At 34.1% G+C, this 9517-nt stretch overlaps 1 long non-coding RNA gene across 1 annotated transcript; it reads right to left on the minus strand.

Annotated features, from left to right (window-relative positions):
- Nucleotides 1-1414: 1414 nt before the first annotated feature.
- Nucleotides 1415-9290, minus strand: LOC137849419 (uncharacterized). Its single transcript, XR_011091876.1, has 3 exons — nt 9153-9290; nt 4554-4637; nt 1415-2372 (listed from the first exon to the last, which is right to left on the minus strand). It is a non-coding gene; the product is annotated as an uncharacterized lncRNA (long non-coding RNA).
- Between the last annotated feature and the right edge of the window lie 227 nt (nt 9291-9517).

A 9517-nucleotide genomic window follows, 5' to 3' on the forward strand; every position in this document is an offset into this window, starting at 1 on the left:
ATATAATTTGATCAAGATTCAGAGATGATTTATTACTTTTCTTATGATAAAAGCCAGAGGCGTTCATCATGTATAAATGCTCCATTGTGCTGGTTGTTTTACATAGTATAATGAAATGTCAGGTCCCTTCACTCTTCTATATTAAGAATTTGTTAGAAGATAATGTAAGGGCCTTCCAAATTCTAAACCTCCATTCTAGCAACAAGCATCTTGAAACTGTATTGACTACTTTGGTTTTAAGACTCCTCTTATTAACAGACAAAGAGCCAACACCTAAAAATAATAATAATAATAATAATAAAAAAAAGCTAAAAAAAAAAAAAAAAGTTTAAAAAAAAAAAAAGTAGACATGGACAGAGGAAAGAACAAAAATGAAGTAATACCATACCAGTTTTAATATGTAAGCCACTGGTATTCATCTTATCTCACTTCAGAGAGTTTAAACACCCAAGACTGAACTAGTGTCCTGGATTCAGTTAGAACAGAGTTAATTTTCTTCCGAGTAGCTGGTGGAATGCTGTGTTTTGGCTTAGGATGAGAAGAGTGCTGATAACACCCCGATGTTTTCATTGTTGCAGAGCAGTGCTTATACTAAGCCAAGGACATCTCAGCCTTTTGCTCTGTCCTGCCAACGGGCAGGCTGGGGGTGCAGTAAGAGCTGGGAGGGGACAGACCCAGGACAGGTGACCCAAACTAGCCAAAGGGGTATTCCATACCATCTGACGTCATACTAAACAATATATAGGGGTGGCTAGCCGGGGGAAAGGGCCGAACTGCTCGGGGTTAGGCTGGGCATCAGTCAGCGGGTGGTGAGCAATTTCATTGTGCATCACTTGTTTGTACATATTATTAGTAGTAGTACTATTATCATCATTGTATTATCATTATTATTATTATTATTGTTATTATTATTTTCCTGTCTTATTAAACTGTCTTTATCTCAACTCATGGGCTTCACTTTCCATTTCTCTCCCCCGTCCCAGAGAGGGAGGGGGAGGGTGAGCGAACGGCTGCATGGTGTTTAGCTGCCGGCCGGGTTAAACCACAACAACTAGAAAAATAATTTTTTTGTTTGTTTGTTTGCTTGTTTGTTTATTTTTGTAGTAAAACACAAGGAATCAGCATATGCAGAGCATATTCATGTAAGTCATTTCAGTAATTTAAATTCTAGAATGATACATACGGCAGCATAAAAGTTCCCATATTTTTTAAAAAAGCAAGCCTAAAGTGACAAAGATTAAGGTTATGTTAAAAGGCATAGATGTGTATATTGTGTCTATAAACCATTTGCTGGGAGGATTTCCCTGGATGTTGCATCAAATTAATTTCTTTTGGTTCTGTTATTTGTGAGAATCATTCTTCACACAAAGATGCTCTGCCAGCAGGATATAAACATGTTAAAATAATAAATATATACAACTTCAATGACTGGCTAACACAGAAATGATGGCTAGAATGTAATGAACCCCTCGCCTAAGCACTAGTTCAGCATCCCATTAAGTCATTTGAATAGTCTTTGCTCGCCAGACAGACATTGGTCAGGAACAGAAGTTGTAGCCTCTCCTGCTCAATAAAATAGCTTCTCCATGCTGCTGACTTCCACCAACTCTGTCAGCTCATTGTTTTGTTTGTTTGTTTGTTTGTTTGTTTTGCTTTAGGATCACATACATTCCAATGTTGATGTTTCCACCTCTCAAATTATGTAAAAAAAAATAATCCTGTCTTAAGGCCCCTGCCTCTATCCATGATTTTACCTTTGTTACCTCTTCTGGCTCTGCTATAGTGCCCTTCTTACAACTCTCTCAGAGTTTTGCAATTTCCTGTGAAGTCTAAGCCAAGGTTGCATAGCTGGGCCATATCAGATTTTGGCCTTGGATCCCTGAGGCACAAACAGACAAAGCCATGGAAAGCAGTGAAGCTACAGAGGGTTTACACAGAGAAGTATATGGAATATTTCTAAGAGAAATTTGAAAGGGAAAACAGAGAAGTTACTAGATGTACCTACAGTGTTCCTCTATTTGTACCAAATAGCTTGTGTGAGAGCAAGAATAAGAAAATTTGAAAGTGTAATTTGTCAAACATAACAAGTGGTTTCTGACACAGCTTGATGTGGGAGAAATCACTTATTAAAGAGGCTTAGACAAGAAGTGAAGGTACAAAAAATATTTGACAATGAAGACTAAAAGTTGTTTGTATAATGCATATCCCATATGATGGAGAAAACAGAATCAAAGGAAAGAGACAAAGGAAAATATGACATGGTTAGAATATGACCTTTACTGCAACATTTTGAAAGTAGGAGGGGTCAGTGGAAAGACTGGCCCAGTGGTAGAAATGTAAATGCAAATGACAATGCAGATGGGAGGTTTTACCTACAAAAGAAAAAAAAAAAATCGTTAAGATGCCATGGAAAAACGTCATCAGCACTTAGAGAGAGACCTTGCCACAAAGTGCACCAACATACTGGGACTCATGGAGAGTGAAGATGATATTTTTGTTTGAGTTACTGAGAAAGAAGGGTAAACAAGAGAAAAGATCAATAAGAAGTACGACTTTCGGATATTTCAATTGTGATTAGTTTAAACTGAGAGATGACATTAATGAGGAAATATTAAAATGACAGCCTGAAACCAAGCACTTCCCTTTAGGAGTCCTGGAAATCATAATACTGATGTGTTAACTATAACTGCACCTCTACCCTTATCCAGGGAAATGTTTGTGAGCATGTCTAACCTCAGCTATGTTCTTACATGTCCCATCTCATATCACTGTTCTCAACAATCCAGAGTAACTTGTCATGTGATCCAGATTTGGGATTAAAAGTGTTTAAGGGAGCAATTCTTTCCTCATTCATATAGGATATGCAGGGAGGATTGTAGCAGACATAAGCACAGAGAGACAGAGACAGGGAATGGACAAAAAATGGGTTTCTAACCTAACAAAAAATTAATGTTCTCCATGTAGTAATTCTGCAGTATACTTTATTGGTGTCTGATTAGTATTCTTTTATCATGCTTTATGAGAAAGACTAATGTAATTATACTTTGACCATATTAGCAAAAAAAAAAAAAAAAAAAAAAAAGGAAGATGATAAGATTCAATTAAAAAATATGCTAATTTGATAGGATGGAAAATTACTTGTGTAGGTTACAAATATATTCCTAAGATATATCAGCCTTAAGAAAAGTTTTATGGTGTTTATGAATATTTATTTTATATAAAGGAACAGATGAGGGAAAAGAAGCCTCTTGTAAACATTAATACCACTCTAGATTTATTATTTGGTTCAGCAGAACCTACGCTAATAATAAAACTTGGACTGACAGTTTGTATATCTTTACTCTACCACGCCACAGAGATATTGGAGTTCATTATGGAAAAGCTGGCTTGCCTTTTAGTCTTAGGTGGCATAACTATTGACATGAACATGAGTTGTTTCTTGACAGTTCTGATGAGTTCATGCTAGGCAAAGTGGCTGTAATGCTTCTCTTTGCTTTGGCCTCTAGAGATTTAGCTTTTCCTTAAGTAATTTCCAAGCCCCATCTACATTTGCTTTGCTTTTGTATGTGGTTTTGCATTGTTCTGCACACTTCAAAAGTTTTTTGTTTGTTTGTTTGTTTGTTTGTTTTTCATTTTCTGTTGATAACTGAATGCATTTGTGCCCACCATTAGCACAAGTCTATTATCTTGACCATTCTACCACAGAAGAGGTGATAACTGATAAATTCTAAAATAAACAAAACTCAAAACCATGCATACTATAGACTACATCTTGAATAAAATTAAACAGCTTACTGCTAATGAGAAACAAGATATTGTGAATGATATCTCCATGACATTCTTCTTTCGATGTTCTATAATTTAAAAAATATTTTTTAATTTTTAATTTAAAAAGTAATTTAAATAAAATTATTTTAAATGTGCTTTAGTAGAAATTTTATTTCTATTAATTCATAGCTTATACTTGGGTGTCAACATGCCCTAAATATATAAGCTAAGATATATTTGAACTTAAAAAAAAAATCTAAATTAATTTTTCAGGTTTTCCTTCTGAAGTCAAAACTTAACATTTAACAGTAACTTAACGCACTGTATTTCACTTCCATTTCTGGCAGTTAGAGCAAAAGCAAAGGAATTCTTCAAAACAGAAAGAGGAAGGCTGGTTCTTTTCTCCTGCCCAACAGTCTGGCTTTCATGCAGCACAGCGACTGTAGTTCCTTCTCTCACTGAGAAAACTCAAAGACCTGTTGTAGCAGTATCTTATCAATCAGGTGAAAATGTAGAATGAGGACAGATTAGCAATTTATTATGTATCAGTTTTCCCACTTTGCACGATATACCTAAGTATTAATAACAAAGAAAACAAAACAAAACAAAAATCAATCAAACTGTGAAAAAGCTTCTCCATAGCTTTTTGAAATACTTACTTACAAACTGTTGTTCGTAAAACACTTTCCATTTTATTTATTTATTTATTTATTTATTTATTTATTTATTTATTTATTTTGAGTTCTTGTCTGCCAGAAAATCAGTAGAATATGAATTGGACTGACTGGCATTTAAATCCATTCCAAAAGACCTGAAAGCCTGGCTGCAGCACTCTTCCTGTTTCTGTGAGATTGTGGTTTAAAGATCATCTATGAATCAAAATGAGAAGAGACTTGAACTTAAATTTCCAGGAAAATGCTTTAATTTCTGGGCTACATTGCAAATTTTGGTTCATAAAACCTGACACTTCAAATTAAATTATTTGCAGAGTGCAAACAAATTTGAGTATAGTCTCTGGAGAAATAAAATGTTTTTAATTGATAAATGGATTAATCTATAAAATAAAAATTTAAAAAAAAAAAAATCCAGTACTAGTTTAATTCAAGCTATCTGAAAGCTAGACTCTTAATATAAACCTATCACCCTTTACAGATACTGGAGAAAGATCCAAATTCAGAGAGCAATTTTTCCCATACAGTTTGGAAACCTATTTTATAATATGGTGAATCAAAACCTTTAAGTGCTTATCATGTAGCACAAAAGAGTTATTTAAACATGTGCCATGGTTTTGTCTGGGACAGAGTTAATTTTCTTTGTAGATACACAATTTTTGGACTTTTGATGACAATAGTGGTGACAACACACCGATGTTTAGCTGTCACAGAGCAGTGCACATACAGAACCAAGGACTGTTCAGCTCCTGGTGCTGCCCTGCCAGTGAGGTACTTGGGAGAGCACAAGGAGCTGGGAGGAGACACAAAGGATGCAAAGGATGGAAACACCCATCTTCAAACCTGCCTTGATATCTCAGAAGGGTTGCATATGGCCAGGAGCCCTCCAGACAATTTATTCTTTTGGTTTTTCCATGCTATTACCAGCTATGACACTGCCAGGTATGATATCGAGAATATCAAGAGTGACTATTGATATCTGAAGATAAGCATGAAGTATCTGCAGTTTCTCTCAGTTGATTTGCTTTCTTTCTGTATCACAGCCCGTGTGTTAGTAGGAGGAACAGGTCCACAAACACACTGTTGACTGAGTTTGGCAAATATTTTGTTTCAGTTTCTGATTGATACTTAAGGAAGTGTTGTTTCTGACAAACAGATGAATTCTGAATCACAATTGGTTGTTCTGATGGAGCTGTCAGGGGTGGCCATCGCCCCAGATTTAGACAGCTCTTGAAGATCTAACCCCTGCATATCAATCCAGGAAGTAAAATAAAACTTTATAAAATACTTGCTATTATTTGCCTGCAGTTACTAAGTCTGTATCTCTATTTGAAAGAAAGGCAATGGACAGTCCAATTTCTACATGATCAGCAGGATTAAAATTTGTCCACATGTTCTTTTGCATAAAATTAAATGTCAAATTGTGAAAAGGTTACCATATTTTACCCCGTCAACATCATGCTCAATAGGAAGCATTTCACTCATTATTTGTGGATTGCTGCTTTACAATTATATTTTAATTGACTTGATCGCCAACTTGAACACTTAATATTACAGTATCATTAGCACATTTATTATTCAGCTAAATCATACAATTACAGCAATTAAATTGGTTGCCTTTTAAACACTTGGTTCACTGATCTTTAATTAGCCTTCTATGAACTGAATTACATGGAAAAGGTGCTAAATGTTGCAATTGTCGTGAAGGGGTTTATTTGCTGTATTATACAGCTGAGTTAGATAGATGTCATGTATATTACAACATGCTGTCTCCTTGATACTTTCTGGTAACCTAGTGATTCAGAGACTACTTATTAGATAATATGGTAGGAAGCTTCATTCTCTTTTAATCTTACTGTAGGTTATGTATAAAAGGAGCATAAACATAACTAAGCATTTCAAATCTGGAGATTAACCTGAAATATTATTATTATTTTTTCTCTGTCATCCATTTTTACAGAAAAAAGGATCTTGGTGACATGTTAACAGACTATAAGTGTATCTTTGGTACTTGCCTGCATCCTCCCAGCTGTTAGTTTTCAAGTATACTATTCTCCAGCTTTATGAAATTAACTTTCCACTATGCTATACAAGATTTTTCAATTAAAATACATAGAAAGAACTACTTGGGATACTAGGAACCTTTCTTTTTCCATGAGTTTTCTCTGTGTTTTCTCTCAGTCAAAAGAGAAAATTCAAGGAATAGAAAACAAAATCAGGAACATAATTATGCCACCACATGTTTTGTTTCCATTTTAAAATCTAAATGTGGCTATAATCCTCTAATCTCTAAGAAATAATAGACCTCCAAAATGTTGAGGGAAGAAAGATCAAAGTTCTGAAACTTCAGTTCCTCATATATGAGGAATGACTGAGTCACTAAGGATATTCAGTCTGTAAAAGAGACTATTCAAATGAGAGATACACTAAGTTTATAAACTCGTGAAAAGCATGACGATGTTGAATAAAAATTGGTTATTCATTCTATATTCTAATACCAGAAGAATAGTAAGAACTGTTAGTCAAAGTTAGTCAAAAGTTAGTTGAAGCAAGGTTCAGAACAAACCAGGAGATACAGTTATTCAAGAAAGGGTAGGAGACTTATTGAAGGTCATGATGGGAAAAAAAGCTTCAAAGGAGAGTGTGGAAGAGGAATTCTTTATGAGTAAAAACTTTTATTTTTTTCACAAAATCTCTTTTCACAGATGTTCTAACTGAAAAAAAAAAAAAAAAGAGAGAGAGAAAAACAAAAAACACCCCTCCAAAAACAACAACAAAAACAACAACTATAAAAACACCTAACCAAAACAACAACACAACAAAACCAGCAAATAAACAAAAAAAATATTTTTACTAAAAAGCACTGTAATATATTTTTGGATGTTTTGGATATCGTCTTTGAAGCAATCTGTTTCAACAAAGTACAAAGGCTATGATACATAATAACTTCTGCCCTGTTTAGTTTGGCTATCTAGTCTGAGGCAGTCTAACCATGGAACAAGTCAGAATGCAGACGGAAGACACCTGAATTGCCTTCCTTGTAAATATATTACAATATTTTGCAGCAGGATAGTTTTTGGTTCTCTAATGAAAATAAACTATTACAGAAATATTAATTACGAGCAGTCAAAACCCTTCAAACAGAAAATTCAGCTTATAAAATATTTTGCTGTAAATTCACCATTTCCAAACCTCCAGAATTCTAAAGAGGTGTAGTCAGGAGAATTGTCTAATTTCTGAAATGCTGAATAACATCACATTTAAGACATATGGTCAACGAGAAGGTAAGCTACAGGTTTGATTTTTTCTTGAATAGTCTATGTAATCTACTCTGTTTAACCTCTCCTTACAAGAAGTAGAGATAATATCACAAATTTTCATTACTTCCCATGGATATTACGGGATAAAAATCCATTAATGACTAAGAAGTGTTCAGGTCTTGTGTTGATGAGGATCATACAAGTGCTTAGCAGGATGATATAGTGTTCTAGCTGTGCTCTTTTAATGAAGCCATTAACAATTCACAAAAGCCAATTATGAATTTTAATCAACGAATAGAACTAACATAGTTAATTTCATAAAAGCTTTGATAACATTCTCAAACTGCGAAATGAAAAGTATCAAATTGTTAACTGGGGTAGTAATTAGAAGTGATGCAATAGAAGAAGAAACTTGATAGGTGAGTTCATTATACAGAGTCTAGTAATACAAAGATTCTCAAAATCAGGTTAAACTTGCTAGCATTGATAAAATGATAAAATGACAAATTCTGCTTTATTACATTTCTTAATTGAGATTTATCCAGCATTACAAAAATAAATAAATAAATAAATAAATAAATAAATAAATAAGATCATGAGGAAGATAAGAAGATAGGTATGCATAGGAACAACATTTCTAAGAACCTCGGGGTACTTCCAGCTAGTGACAATTTTTTCTACCTCTTTTTCCCCTTCTTATGGCCACCTTATATGATATGGGAGGTTGTTCTCTACTGATGGCTGTACTCTATTACTTCAGAAAGACCTGTGTCAGACGGATCTTTCAACAACGTTTTCAATAATTGGCCTTCTTCCTTTGTGACTATCTTTTATTTGGTGCAGGGAAGATCAGAACAAATTTCAGAATTAAATTTCCCTGGTAAGATTTCATACTGCAGACTTCCAACCTAGTCTTACAGACTACACTTAAGCTACCAATGAAGATAAGCCTTTGAACAAATCCCTGGACTCAAAGGCAAGCGGTACTATTATCTTGCATTTAATTTCTTTAGTTCCCTCTCTATAAGGTTTTTCTTACAGATAAATAAAGTTAAGATCTCTCATTTACACTCTTCTGTACAGTAGAAGTAAAGATGTATCCTCTGACTGAAAGTACTGTTGTTTATATTTAGTTCTTTACAGGAAAAAGAAAAAAAAAAAAAAAAACACCATACAAAAACATTGAGTATATTCACTGCAATTACAGTACTTACACAAATGAAGTTAAGCATCTGAATGATCAGTCTTTTAAGGCACATCTAAATTCAAGAAGGTTCTTAAGTTGTAAGCATTTTATGACTCATCTGTATATATTTAAAGGTAATAGCTTAATTAATAAAAAAGTAATCATAGATTAATCCAATAAAATATTAAAAATGTCAACAGGATTAAGGCATTTAGGTACTTTTGAACATTTCAGCAAAACTCAAACTCATCCCACTTCTTTACTTACTCTGCTGATGTTCGTAGCAGGAGCTTATTCTTGCTTTCTGGACAATGTAGATGTTGAAACTGTCCTTTAGATGTTTCTGCCTCCATCTGAATCTCCCTACTAGTTCTTTGATGATGTTATCCTGTTATTAGGTTCCTTGTTTCTACAAGCAACTTGGAAGAGAAGAAATCTGTCTCTTTTTCTTGCCTTAATTACCTCTATAGATGACATAAACATTTGCTCACATACACTTCTACGTTTTCTCTGAATCCCAGATGCAGACATAACCATTTAATGGTATGCACTTCCTTAAATGGTGTCTTTATACAGTAAGGCTTTTGTTGAGTTAGGATCATTCTAATGTTTCATCTTTCCACTATCAATGT

This window comes from Anas acuta, chromosome 1 (assembly GCF_963932015.1).
Source record: "Anas acuta chromosome 1, bAnaAcu1.1, whole genome shotgun sequence".
Classification (NCBI taxonomy): domain Eukaryota; kingdom Metazoa; phylum Chordata; class Aves; order Anseriformes; family Anatidae; genus Anas; species Anas acuta.